We start from the raw sequence: 16,208 nt of genomic DNA, 5'->3' as shown, positions 1-16,208 counted from the left end.
TCATACCAGGGGGGGGGGGGGGCGGTGGGGTGGGGAGTGTTGGTTTATCAACTTGTGTGTCTTAACACAGTTATCTTATAAAACACCACTCAATGTACGAACATTGCATGCAATTACATGTATATAAATGAAAGGTATCAACTGCGCCAGGATGACCCTTCAATGCAGCCATACACGTGACAAATGCTAGACAACCTTATAAAGCTAAGGGATAACTCAACAACAAAATAACTCAACAACTATCACTCGCTCAATATTAAATACTAGTATATTACACATAAAAGTAAAGCGTGAAAGGAGGAAGACAACTACATACGGGAGATTACGAGGGAAATGAAAGCAACACTTTAGCTGCAATATTAATTACACAAGAATAAACAACTCACATCACCAGAGACAAATGTGTTGAGATTTTATTAATATTTTGACTAAAGTACTCTCAGATTTATTATGCTCGACGGGGGAGAAATTTATGATTTTAGTAATGTGTGTTTCACTAATTACACTGTATTATATGTGAAAAACTGTGTCCTTGTATGCTAATTAAGGTCATGTCATTAATCTTAAATCTGACAGGAATGCAATCAAAACATAGCAGAGCTTCCATATTAATAAGTGTATCATGTCCCCTTGAAAAAAAAAACTGCCAGTCAACAGTCTGTATCACTATCATATTTGGGTGTAATTTCCATCAAATAGTAAATACGACAACAACCATCACCATGGTTATTGCCAGCATTCTGGAAGAGAAAATTTGATAACAGTCAAATAAAATAGACGAAAATGGTGAATCAGTGCATTAAGGTTCAAATCATAAGTTTGGTCGTTATACTTGAACGAAGAAGTAAAGCGATTTGATACTGACTAATATACCTCATTCACTTACTAGTACCCCCTCAGAACGATAAATTTAATACGATTTGAAATTGACATCCAGTACAACAAAATAAACCCAGCTAACTTGAAATATAACAATTAAATATTGTATCACAACAAAATTGTTTTTGTGTTTTTTTTAAAAAAAATTGTTTTGAATAAAGTATGCCTTGCAATAAGGCAATAATTAATAATATATATAACATAAATTTATTAATATCAAATGGCGGTACTCCCATGGTGAAAAACTTCCTGTTGTCAAAAAACTAAAAGTGATGTCGATAAGTTTACAGGAAATGCACATAATGATGACATCAATATTTTGATTTTCTAAGGTGGGAAATAATTCCTTTGTTCTTCAGAAATGACTAAAATGAATTATATACATCATTTTCAAATTCTTCATTTCATTACGAGTCCAATCACCTTAACCATTATGAACGCAAAAGTTAACTCTTGTCATCCTTCATAATATAAATTCACATAATTTTCAAGAATTTGACTTAAGGTATGTACCGGTAGTAATAAGACAATTATGCCTATATTGTCCCAAATTAACATTGATAGTGTGAATACAAATTACAAAAAAAAAATTACCAAAATGTTGGCTAGTAAAATCATGGTGTCGAAGGGTTAATAAACTAACCACAATGTCGCTGTAGATTTCTAATAAAGTACTGCTTGTATCAACAGCTGTCAGTTGCTCTTGACAATTAAAAGTAACATTTTATTTTGTGAATTCAGTCAGGTCGGCAGTAGATAAAGTTGTCATAATGAGATTCCAAGATTATCACACTTTTTAAAAGCATAAAGCATAAGAACATTATCCGCATTTAATTGTTGCTATGGAGGGCAATAACCAGCTGCTCTTGATCTCATTGGTGGAACTAGGGAATTATTAAAATTATGGTCATGAAAGGTCAAAAACCAGTTTAAAATAATGTGCATGTTGATACTGAGAAATACCAATACATACTGAGAAACTTTCAAGATTGAACTCATATAATTATGATTTTTTCCATCAACATTAAAATAAATTTTCATTTTCAGAATATCAAACTGTGTGAACAGAGGATTTGGAAGAGGGTGGGCTGCAATTTATTTAAATGATATTCACAAAAAATATAAATTAATAATAAACAACTGCATAACAAAACAACACAATGTAAAATACTGGTAAACCATGCACTTTGAATACTGCCCTCACTATTTGGGGTCAACAAACTCTGTATAGGTGTATGTGAGTGAGAATTATTGGCGATCCGTTCCGCTAGGATTTCCAATGTCTTCAAGGATTAATTCTCCTGGGAAATTTTGGTGATTTTGCACAAACTTGGCAGGCAGGTCACACCTTCACTCCAGTTTATAGTAGGTAAAATCTGGTAAAAAATTTTGGCCCACCATTGCCATAACAACAGCCAAAAAACTGATTTTTGAATAGCTTCGCACCAAATATATCTCCTCCTACAAATATATTTTAGTTGCCATGGCAACAGCCAAAAAACTGATTTTTTGAATAGCTTCGCGCCAAATGTATTTCCTCCTACAAATATATTTTAGTTGTCATGGCAACAGCCAAAAAACTGATTTTTTAATAGCTACGCACCAAATGTATCTCCTCCTACAAATTTAGGATTAAACACCTTGAACATAATCCATTCTACTTGAGTGTGGGCACAAAGTTACTATTTGTTTTTTTGATGTCTTTTTTCATTACCAATAAATTTGACCTCTATGTTGGGGTAACTTTTTACCAGTAATGGCCTTTTAACTCTTCTGTGATTAGTTTGGCGTGACCAATTTTGTTCATATTGACAGGTCCTACCATGTCAACGGTTGAAAATATGAAAACATGAAAGGATCACCAACCTCCCTAGTGGCTTGTATATTTTTTCTTCACATTGGAACACTTTAAACCAAACTATATTTTAATAACTATTTTGTATTTTCACACAAAAATCAAGGAAAACTCAGAAAGAACTCTTGTGTGCATATTGGGGGGCATGAAGTACAAATAAGAAATACTGTATTCACTATATATTAGAAACACATCTTCAACACACATGTAAAGTAAAAAAATGGTTTGACAATAGACTTGTCATTTATATTTACAGCAAACACGTGTGCTTCTAATAGAGAAAATACTGCAACAAAAAATCTAACTGCAAGCAGTGATCAGGGTGGTTCCAAATAGCTATGGTTTAACAATTATGAATATTCAATAAAATCATAGTGGTAATTAAGAAACACAAAATTTATATATTCCGGACAAAAACAAAACTAATCACATCTGAGTATTATTCCAGAGCCTCTATGTGCTAAGTTTCATTGAAATCTTTTGAATAGTACATGCCAAACAAGTGAAATGCTTACAATAGGCTAATTAATATGCAAATTAAGTAATCAATATGCACAGATTACAACCAAATACTAAACAGGTCTGAGTATTATCCCAAAGTATCTATGTTTCATGTAAATCTGATAATTGGTTCTTGAGAGATATCAGTGGAAAAACAGAAATAAATTGTACAAACACAGACACAGCCGCACTAAACCGCAAAGCGAGTAAAAAAAAATGCTGCCAATGCTGGAAAGCTAAGGTTAACCAAAAGTCTGGAAAAACAAAACAAAATAAACCCTTAATTCATACACATTCAATTTCTGACATTACAAAATGTACTTTGCATTCTGAACAGTGAGGGAGAAATGACATACAATTTATCTCAACTGACGTTATTATATATATGGGTCAATCGAAACGCATCAATATTTCACTGGCACATATCCAAAAGTCTCTCAGAATGATTGACAGCAATGTATCATTTCTCAGAGGTAGGCAATTTCATCCTCAAATGTGTTCCATTATTCATAAAAAATAAATAAAAAAATTACGTGTTACAAAAAAGTAACGTGATATTAAACTGAAGGAAATTTTAGTATTACCACACAAATCTGAAATGGTTTTGATGTCATATTTACATTATCCTGCCTTAATGCAATACTTGGAGAAATATAAATAAAGTATATATATATATATATATATATATATATATATATATATATATATATATATATAGAGTGGTATTTTAATGCCAGCGGCTAGAATAGAATAAGAATGTATTGATTGCAGCCAAGACAAGAATTGATACAGGTAGGAGGTGGTTTGACATCAAAACAAGCACTGAAGATGGAATTTTAGTATACAAGAATTGACAAACAGGGAAATGTGGTAGGAGTCCAAGGCAACATGATACAACCCCAATAATGGATTTCCCACTGTGATATATACATAGACTAGTTTATCAGTCTCTCCTTTTTTATACGCTATGCTATTCATGTTGAGCTATTTTCTAGTCTTGTGTCAGACGTGTTACGATGAAATTACCCGTGAAGATTACTTCAACCTGAGTACAGAGATAATGAATGCTCTGATATGTTTGGTAGAGAGGTCGGCAATAATAATAATAAGGCAGGTATCTCTCGATATACAGAAAGCATAGACCAGATGTTGGCAATAAGAGGATGAAAGCCATACTGGTAAAACAGCACAGGCTGTTTTATTTTTTGTGTGTGTGTTTTTTTCTCTAATAAATTGAAACCAGGAATCAAAGGTTGTACATAATATAATGGCCAATGTTTCTGAATTCTATATATTACTGTTGATCACAACACATATAGAATAGTATAGATCTAACCTACCAGGGATGGACCTCAGAGAGCAGAGGGTTGGCATGTCTAAGTCTAGTCTAGTCTGGATGGAAGCCGACACCACTGAAACAAGAACTTGATAAGGAAGAGAATGTGATCATAGTACAGAAGAGAAGGCTTAAACCAGGTTTATTTATTTTTTCACTATGAATCCATATATTTATAGATCATATAATGCAATGTGTTTCGTTAGTTGGTTAAAAGCATCCTGGGTTCAACCTGGTGTGAGTGTTAACAGGCTCTAGTAGGAAAGATGGTTAGAAAAGTAATTGAAAAGATCAAAATAGTGAATAAGAGATTATATATAAATACATGGGGAATATACTAGTAGACGTATACTGAGAATTACTTTGAAGCTCATTTATTTTCACTGGCAGAATGTTTGTATTGTGGAGTATTTTTTTTTTATTTTCCATGAATTTTAACTGATTTTTTTTAAATAAACACATTCCAAAAAAACTTGATCTGACTGTTTTACACTCCAGTGAAAGTAAATTGGTAGTGAAAATAATCTCCAGTATACACCGACTAGACATGAAATTATCTATTTTTGTGCTAACGGTGGTCACCAGCAGGGATCAAAATGCACAATATTCCTGGTTGGCATTATTTCAACAAATAAAGCCTCCAGTAATCTCAACAGTAAAACTAAAATACCTCAGTGGTAAGAAAAGCTATGAATATTGAAATCTGTACATCTTTTGATCCTTGCTTATAATTGCTTGCTATGTATGATCAATATTAAAAACAAAAGACAAAACTGACAAGTGAGAGGTGCTGAGTGACTGAATTTACCTTGCAAGAATTCCAATATAGCAATAGTAGTTGCCAATCTTCAGAATGTTAACATATCTGCTTGCAAGCATTGATCTGAAAGAGAAATCAAACAACAATGAAAACTGTTTTGGTTCAGAATAAGGTAGTTTTAATGTGGGAATCCCTTTGCAGATTAAAGTACTTATTTATAGCCCCAATGAATGAGCGAAGAAGCTACAGCAGGAACCAATCGCAGTCATATGGCTGCTGGCACGATTGTAATATACTTTATTTTCACTATATTCACAGAACGGATGAATCAGTGAAACTAAGTGTTGCTTTTTTTTTATATACCGGTATACATATTTTACATGCAACACACCAAAATCAAAGAAAATAAACATAATACTGTACAAAAAAGCCAACATCTTTACAGCAAAAATTAAAGCTAAAATAAAATATTTTGCAGTATTTTCATACGACAGACCTCAGAGAACAAGTCATTATTAAAATGAAATAGTCTCTGTTTTTGACATTTGAAGTCAAGTCAGTGGGAAAGGCCACATGCACACAATAACAATCAATATATTTGATCAAAATCTATTTACTTCCATTAACTATATGGCCTTGGATAGTAACAAATAAATAAAGTGGAAATATTGGACATATGTATCTCAACAACAAAAAAGTACACCTGCTTGTGTATTGTCATCATATCAAGTCTGATTGTAACTGACTCAGTAATGGTAGAGGACAAGTCAAGACTGAGTATATAGCAATAATAGAAGGTCTTAGGTGCAGGCCATGTCATATCAAAGAAAGCTTAGAATGAACTCCAGTGTGCTGAGGGAATTGAATACAAGAAATAAATACAGTTGTGTTGTGTGAGAACCTCCTATATTGTTTGATTTGATGTATTTTGGATTCATAATTACTCATCATACAAGTACCATTGATACAATGATAATAATAAACTGGATACAGTGTTTATTTTTATGAGATTACATGTGAAAAATTACATATATCACAAATAACAACTTTAAATTTTATGGTGGAACTGCCAAAAATGGAGATTTATGCACAGATGTCAACCAAAAAGTAACCAGGCTTGTGATTTTTCCCGGGATAGCTATGTTTCAAGTTTCATTGAAATACGCTGAAAAGTTCTTGAGATAATACTAAAATAGCTAAAACTGGCTGGAACATCTGAAAAGTCACTCATTATCATGCAAATGAGATCATTAATAAACAAGGATGTCAACCAAAAATTAATCAGGTCTGCTAATTATCCCAGAGAATCTAAATACAAAGTTTCATCGAACATATGTTCTTGGGATACTGGTGAAACATACATACAGACATACATACATACAGACATACATACAGACATACATACAGACATACAGACATACATACATACAGACATACATACATACATACATACATACATTTCTGATTTTTATTCCTCGATATAAAAATAAATCAATTAACAATAATTTATATAGGTTGTAAAGTAAAAATAGAAATATGATACAAACTGATATATGTAATTATTTACAGATAAACAATAGAGTCAGTAAACTATATTAAACGTATTAGTAGTTATACGATAAGTATACCGAATAGTAAATAAAGCAAATATAAGGAAAGCTTAGATCGAGTGTCAATTATACATCTCAATTATCAGTTCATTATCAAATCAAGTACATTCTTAAGTTAGATGATCCCAGACTTGCTTGATTGTTGAATAAGGTAGTATCCTAACTTTCGGCTAATCCCTTCCATGCGTGTCCTTTCCTTTTTGGTAAGACTAGAATGCGCTATCACGTGATTGATTGACCGAACTAGTAAACTCAAATTAGGACAATATTGGGTAGCAAGTTTGCCTACTTTCCTGGAGTCGAAAGAGTAGTTCACAAAAGTGCGCACTGCATCTTCTGATAGCAGTGATAAATCCTTTTGTTGTTCGTATTCAGTGCATCGTGGAATTTTAAAGTTGCCAGTAAAACTGAATGTTTTCGTTGGTATACTAGGTACTGAAAATTGAAACGTTTCTTCAGATAGAGATTTGACGGGCGTGGCGGTGTCGTTTGAGTTAATCGAGTCATCAGTTGTATTACTTTCATTGTTCTCAGTAGCCGTGGTATGTTCAGCAGATTCTTTGTCATTTAAATTACGCGTGGCAGCAAGGTCTCCAAGTTTCACGGTTTTATTTTCAGGACTGTGCCGAATATCGTTTTTTGCTACAGCGGTAGTAGTATCCATACAATCACTTTCATCATGTTGAAGGGCAGGAGTAGTAATAGGTTCACACACTACGGTTGCACATTTTTCCTCATCAGGATAATCAGTACAAGTGAATTTGTTTTGATCACCGGCATGATCAGGCACATCATTTTCGTCATTATCATGTTGTTTGTTGTGCTCAAGCGGTGTTGAAACAACTTTATCTCGTGATTTATAGTTAGATACAGTGGCGATATTTTCAAAACAGTTTCTTTGTATATGGCCTTTCTTGTGGCATCTATGACATGTAATTTCATCCGTAGAGAGATAAATACGGTACAATCGATCTTCATAGCTAACATTAATAGCCCCATCAAGTTTTTCATCAATATGCATGTAAACTTGCCTCCGAAACGATTTAATGTGTTTAAGCATGGGGTTTTTACATCCCAGTGGTATTAAACGAATCGTACTGACAATACGTCCATATCTCAATAGTTCTGTATGCAACACGTCATTTGAAACAAAAGGGGGAACCCCTGATATTATAACTTTAGTAGCGGGTTTGACCAACGGCTGCACTGAAATATTTGACTCGCCAATGGCGATGTGTCCAACAGCACAAATCCTTTTAACATCAGTTACATTTTTCAGGAAAACAAGAACAGCTCCATTAGCGCGTGATGCCGCTAAGATGCTTTGTGGCTCGACCACACTTGAAATATTTTCTACGTACATCTCAATACTAATACTATCCACAGAGTCACACTGAATACCATGCTTTGGTGTCAGTCCATCGAACAGCTGTGGTAGACTCGGCATGGCGGCGGCCATCTTGGCTTGCTGCCGGTCGAGTCTGAACGAACTCAAAAGTAAAAATGAACGTGAAGTATGTATTTCACACTTCAAAGTCAAAACAAAACCACCAAATAAAACAGCGTCACCTTATAGAAGTGTCAGTGCAAAATTATCCCGTCACTTTGCTTGCAGGTAGACAAAATCCGACGATTACGCAGGAGCTCATGTGAAAGGCATGTGCACTCATGTACATACATACATACATACATACATACATACATACATACATACATACATACATACATACATACATACATACATACATACATACATACATACATACATACATACATACATACATACAGACAGACAGACAGACAGACAGACAGACAGACAGACAGACAGACAGACAGACAGACAGACAGACAGACAGACAGACAGACAGACAGACAGACAGACAGGATAACTGCAAAGATTCCCACTGTGTATGTGTTGCATACAGGAGTCAAAAAATGATGATGATTCAGGTCAACAACACAAAATAAATATTTATTTTATGGTCCAAGTTGACCATAGTCGGGCCATGATGTAATTTAAAACCCTTTTCATTTGAGTTACAATACCATTCATCTTTTTCCATTAGGACAAAGTCAACAAACCTGCCCTTCCAACAGTCTGGAATCCCTTGTCACGCAAATAGGAATTTATCTCAACGCTTACATTAAATTCATCAAACATTTGTCTGTCACAAGATTTTATTACAGTGACGCACACAACAAGGATAAAATGAAACACAGCATTACTAGTTACAAGACAAACATAGTCAGTGTCAGGAAAAAAAAAAAAAGAGAGGAAACACAAGAAATAAGTTAAATAATTTAATACTCCCAAGAATTATTGACTGAGAATAAGATCTAATAACACCTGCTTTGATTCCCACCTACAAACGTACGTGAAAAGAGTAACTTATTGAAGTCATTATGTAACTCATGAAGAGCACCCAAAAAGAACATGCAGCTATTCAGTCTGTCCAGTTGCCCTAATGCATATATAGTAATGCAGTGAAGTACCGTACTCTTGCCACTGATAATCAACAAACTTTGCCATCACAGGTATTTACATGGTTATCCATGGGTGTGCCCTAGACAGTACAATTTTATCCCCTTGCAACCAGCAACCCAACAAAGCCCATACAAACAGGTGGTATATCTAAAACAACAATTTTTTCAACAATTATTTAACAGAAAAGATCTGTTGCGATTCCTGGTTCCTGAAATAATAATGTTTCGCGTTCATCGTTTGTGCGCTTGTGCATATTGCGTGACCTGGGGGGGGGGGTCAACAAAGTGGAAGGTAGGACATATTTTGAATTTCCAAACGTGCCGTGTCACAGTACACCGAACATAAATGTTTCCAACTCCCAACGTAAAAATTCCCTTGAAATAAGACTGCCATCATCTTTCAACTAACCCGTACCAGCCTCTGAAAATTTGATCACTATTCTGCCTAAGCAAGAATAATGAGCATGCAAAGTATCTTTGGCTATAGTGTAATATTTTCATATTTTTTGCAGGTATTTTGGGAGTTGAAAAACTATGTCACAGTCATATTCACTATGCAAAACACACACGTACCATTTCTAATTCAGTGCATTTTCTCTGAAAAATCATCTTTTTCAACTAGAAATTTGGTTTCTCAGCTGTCTTAAATAGTTCTTCTAGCTGCCCTAGTTTGTACCCACGCACACTCACTCCGCTATCTTCAAAAACATGACGCTGACTTCTTCCGGGGGTTGCATGTCTGCCAGTGTTCTTTGGATTTTTGTCCTACCCTCTCCCCTTGCTAGGTAGGTTACGTATATGCAAACAGAATTGCATCACGTCTGACGGTAATTCGAGAATGAAGAATTACATTGTAATTTGAATGAGGAACATGATAAACTTCTTTTCAGTTGGCAGAAAAAAAAAGAATAATAAAAAATGATAAATATAATGATGCCGAAAATTGTGCGATCAATATTTAAGTTGATTGCATTATTAGGCACCACTCACTCGAAAGTAAAATGTTTGTGTGTTGGTTTTCTAAAAAATCTAGGCGACTAATACACCTTTCGTACTTATCGACTTGCATGAGAAAACCATAATAAATAAATAAACAGATGATTCATAGCCTCTCATTAGAAGTTGATGTGTAGGAAAAAAAAAACGAACTACCCCAGTATATGATGTGAAGCTTAGCGTGGCATGAAAAAAAAAAGCGTGATATCAATCTATTACAACATACAAGTAAGTCAGACTGGAATCAATTCGATCAAAAACCACAGATGTATAATTTCAATAAATTATATAACGACCAGTCCATTTTTAAATTTAGGGTTAGGGCTTTTAAGCCTTTGTAATTTTCTTCTTAGAATACTGCTATATTTGCCTATTTTACAAACAAGCAGCTTTATGGGATGAAGACAGAATAAGAAGCAGGTCAAGGCAGAAAAAAATCAATAATAAGTTGATATTCATTCTTGCTTGAAGTTATGACTCCATACTACCAGGGGTTATCAGTATAATCTGACTGCAGGATTAACCCTTTGAGACCCTTAGCCAACATTTGTCACCATTCACAATTTCAAATCCATTAAAATGTTGCTGGGAAAAATTATTGCGCTCAAAATGGAAGACTGGATAAATCCTGCAGCTTTAAATGAGTTACCCCATATGTAAAGAAGTACATGTATATAGACCGGTTATAGTCCAAGTTATTGTTGTTGCTTTTTTTCCAATAAATTAGTAAATTAATAAGGAGCAACATTCTGTATACATTACACTGAATAGCTCAGGTGAGGGATATTGTCATTTATATTCTGTCCTAACCAACAATATGTATCACAAGCATCTACCAGCCTAGCTGTCGTTTTGCTGTAAAGTCAGTAAGGTAATAGACATATGAAAATTATTCAGAGAATATATGAATTAAGCCTAGCACTGTCCCTCTATCATATGATGAAGAAATTTCATAGACTGTGATGCAGCACATTATTGGATTCATTGTTGCGAACTATCTATTTACGATGGATGCGGGCACAATTTTTGTCACAGGTATTTCAATAATTGCTGCGAAATTATTCGCTGTTCTGACAAATAGAAAGTCTGAAGAAACAATTTGGGATACAAGAATAGAAATTAACACTAAAAAAGTCATCATTCTCATGGAAACTAGTATTTATTATTCCTTGTTTATTTGTTTTTTCCATGCACTGGTCCAATAGTACACTAATCAGTTAACAGTTCACAAAGTTGGTGGCTGTATAATAATTACAAAATCACTATGCTCTCTAGAGCATTTGCCCAGCCATGTGTTACCAGTAATCAGAAAAAAATCAATTCAGCAGGTGTGAAATAACTTGTAAAAGACTGGAGACAGATGTGATTCTTGTTCATAAGATGGACTTTGCATATAAGCAGCCGATCACATTACTAAGTGACATGCCAGAGAATCCTATGGAAGGAACAGATTACTGAAACTTAAAACTACTCAAGACTGACCTTAAACTTGACCTACTGCTATAATCTCAGTAATGGTACCTATCATATTAACTAGTTCATTTCACAGTGCCGATTAGGAATAACTGACAAGGAAATTATCACACACAAGGCATTAACAAAACATTACAGTATTAAAATGCTTGCATGGTTTGAAGCTTGAAATTACACCTCAGAATAAACATGATATAACATTATTTTGTTCTAATACTATTTTAATTTTAAATAGATAATTAAATTCATTCAGTGATTACTGAGATGCCCCTTCAACTGTGATAAAAAAAAAAAAAGCAAACACGCTTCACTTAGAACATATTGAACCTGATCCACCGCCAAGAAAGAAAGCTATTTGCATAACAATACAACACAACACAGCATAAGACCCCAAGGAGGACAAGATAAACTAGCTGTGTCTTCCTGGGGAAACCATAGTCAAGAACCCAGGTATAATAAACACTCAAGATAGCTTTGTACAAATATGGGAAGAGACGTGATGGAACAACATTGTACAATGCTTAGAATTAAAAGCAAATCCTTTCAAATTAACATCATACTCTGTGGAAATTTTGAAGAGTATTAAGTCATGTGATATCCTCCTGCGCTAACATTTTATTAATTAAGTGAACTCCCAGGGTAGCTATATACAAATAAGGCACACCAAGAACTGTCTTAAATGATAACCTATGCCTGTCTGGCTAGAGGTATTTCTAATTTTTCACATTAAATGTAACCCCCCTGGGGCAAGAGAACACAAATATAGCTCCACCAATGTAATTTAAAAAAAACAACAACCACTTATCAGTAAATGACAGAGAATCTTTAGAGATTTCAATCTACTTACTGCATCATTACAATGCCAAGAGAGCAATTAGCACAACATAGTCTTTCAAATTGGGTTCTAGTATGACTATGCCAAGTGCATGTACGGTAATTCTGACAGGGCCTCAATTCTGAAAAATTGATGCAAATTCAAATAATTTTTAGAGAAGCAGTAGTTTTATAGATGTAATAAAAAATATATCTTTATAACAGAGCACAAGATCACTGCACAGAGATGGACATAAAACAATACAATGATACAACTCCCAATTTTAATCTCAAAATTGACTACCTATTATTCCAATAAAAGCACTACCAATATATTGTATTCTGGATCACTGGAATACTACATTTTTGAATGTGGACAACACCTCTGTCATTTAAGTATATTTAATGGGAATTACATACACAGTTTTTTTTATCTTTCGATTTCAATGAGAAATTAAAGAACTTATATAACTGACCTACAGGCACTTTTAAAGTGAAATGCCAACATAAAACTTTAAAGGTTAGTTCAGTACGTGTCTTAAGAACGCCCTCATGGTTCAAGACATTCATCCTTATTCTGTCAACAACAAGCATTTCAAATTGTTTTTTATTACATTTTTAGTTCTATGGCTCATTGAGGTTAAACAATTGGTAATAAAAAATCATTTTTTTGTCCATTAGGATTTTTTTTTATTTCAAATAGCTTTCAATAATACTGCTACTTTAATTACATTATTTTTAGTTTTATTTATTAGACACAAACCTGTCTGAAACAGATATATACAAGGAGCTGCAAATTGCAATAAATTTGATGACAACATTTCATTGTCATTCGCAACATGGTCACCAGGAACTGCTTCATTTAGAATAAATTCTCTGACAGGGCTCGAAATTAAAAACATTTCTTAGAAGCATGCTGGGCAAAAATATTTAGAAGCTGGTAGTCCTGTGGTTATATTGGGTAGTCCATCCTGTTTGGTAGGTACTTAGAATTTGCGAACAAGTGTGAGCATAAATAAATGTCACACAACTCAATTTATAGAGGACACCCTTTAAAAATTAGTGATTGTAAAAACACGGGTGTTATTACTTTGTAAACGTCAAGTAGCACAGTTAGGCTAATAATGATAGCCCTAAAACAAGAGTTAGTAGTCAGTGTGCCTTGGGCTGCTGCTAATTTCATCCATGTCTGTGGTTTTAGGAATATAGTCTATGCTGCAGATAGAATGTCAACAAATTTAAAAATCCAGCAGCTGCAACCGGAATTTTAGTAATAGGTGCGTAGTAAAGACCTCTGACTTACCATACTGAATACACATCATGACAATTCAAAAGATGATATTTTTAGCATGACTATTGGGGCTTAATCATAATTAATTACAGCTGTTTTACTTGAACCCCTCCACGCACACACGCGCACACACGCACGCACGCACACACACACACACACACACACACACACACACACACACACACACACACACACCAAAAAAAAATTCTACACAGATTGAGTGGACATAAATTATATGTAAGAATAATCTAGAAATGAGCAGCAGATGGGGACAAGAGATCTCTGTTTCACTCAACTGAATACTAATATCAAGAGCAACTTTATCTTAGCCTCAGAGAATATACCCAGTGGATGACGGCAACCAAATCATGAATTAGAAATGAAATCATAGAACTGGTTGACAATCCGGAAAGGAAACTACCTGTGATGATTAAGACATGCGATGTACATGTCTAGAAAATGAGACAGCGATGCAGGATGAATTCGAATGAAGTTTCAATAATATAATGAAATAATCCATTTTTCAAGCCACATTTCACAATTGTGAGAAATAGAAATACTAGTTTAATTGTGACATCAATATTATGCTAACGAGTCAAATTTATTCACACTGATATATAGATTAGTTATTAAAATATTTAATGAAACCATTTATCATGTTAACAACCTGGTACTACAAATAAGACAACTCATCACACAGAATCAATGCTTTGACATTTACAACACCAATTTTAAAGGGATGCAAAAATGGGGGGGAAAAAGTGCTAATATTAACCGAAGAGCAGGGCATATATCACAGTTGACTTAACTGTTGGCTGTTATTGGTAAACTATATGTACTGTAGCAAGATGGGAGGTGAGCCTTGACAGGAGAACTGTATATAATCAGGAATTACTTGAATCTGTACTGCTGTATCATGTCCGAGCAGACATGCATCAGTATTGTACAAGACAACGGGTGTTTTCAACTCCACCCATCCACAAGGTGTTTTCAACTCCACCCATCCACAAGGTGTTTTCAACTCCACCCATCCACAAGGTGTTTTCAACTCCACCCATCCACAAGGTGTTTTCAACTCCACCCATCCACAAGGTGTTTTCAACTCCACCCATCTACAAGGTGTTTTCAACTCCACCCATCCACAAGGTGTTTTCAACTCCACCCATCCACAAGGTGTTTTCAACTCCACCCATCTACAAGGTGTTTTCAACTCCACCCATCCACAAGGTGTTTTCAACTCCACCCATCTACAAGGTGTTTTCAACTCCACCCATCTACAAGGTGTTTTCAACTCCACCCATCCACTCACTTACACATGTCAGGAGTCAACAATTGAACAGCGACATTAAAATAGAACTCTCCCACCCATAACATGGCCATTTATTTCAAGACATTAGCTTTAAAACAGATAAATTTCATGTACATACACAACACTGCCTTTAATGCACTAAATGAAACTGAAGGACAAGCAATGTCCGTCGAGGATATGTCGGCTGAATTTTAATATTTTATGATACGTTCGGTATCGTCTTAATGCGTCAATGAATTGACACTTGTAATATATAAGAATGTTGCTGCGCAAACATTGACGGTCTGTCAGAAATCTGTATATGTCAGCCATTATTTTTTTTTTGCCAATTGTCCACCTCAGAAAACATAGCTCACTAAACGTGATAGGATTAGAAAAACACATCCAGAGAAATGTACAGAAATAAAACACAAATTTCGTTCACATTTTCGTAAAGTGAGTGTCACTCCAAAAGCATATAAAACAAGTGAATTGATACTTTGCATCTTTATCACAGATTGGTCACTCACTGAAAATCAAGAATTTGCACAACCCTTATACAACACTTGCCGGAGTATGAACACAACATAAGGCATATTTTAATAAGTAATTACAGAATGTTATACTAGGACAACTGTGATACTAATGATATTTTAGTTCAGACTGCAATTTATTTATATATCTAATTAGATGTACTGTGAAAGGTCAAAAACCTTATACTGCTAACAGTAGATATTAATTTATTAATAATCCCAAGAAGTGAAACACATATATTACAGTTATCTCCCACAGTTCCTGTCAAACTCTCTAGCAATATTGATTGCTACATGATAGTAGTCATGGCCAATAAAACAGAAGTATCACTTAGGTACAAGCATATATATATATATGCCACACAAGGGGTGACTCACTGACATCACAA

General features: G+C 34.5%; 1 long non-coding RNA gene across 1 annotated transcript in view; it reads right to left on the bottom strand.

Moving 5' to 3' along the window:
• Nucleotides 1–16,208, bottom strand: part of LOC102802825 (uncharacterized) — a 56,127-nt gene that overhangs the window by 5,446 nt on the left and 34,473 nt on the right. The window contains exon 3 of the long non-coding RNA XR_438367.3: nt 5,380–5,454. This is a non-coding gene — a long non-coding RNA (uncharacterized LOC102802825). The remainder of the gene's footprint in view (nt 1–5,379; nt 5,455–16,208) is intronic.

This window comes from Saccoglossus kowalevskii, chromosome 1 (genome assembly GCF_978046115.1).
Source record: "Saccoglossus kowalevskii chromosome 1, keSacKowa6.1, whole genome shotgun sequence".
Lineage (NCBI taxonomy): Eukaryota > Metazoa > Hemichordata > Enteropneusta > Harrimaniidae > Saccoglossus > Saccoglossus kowalevskii.
The sequence above is the reverse complement of the archived record's forward strand: the minus strand, read 5'-3'. Positions and strand labels throughout refer to the sequence as shown.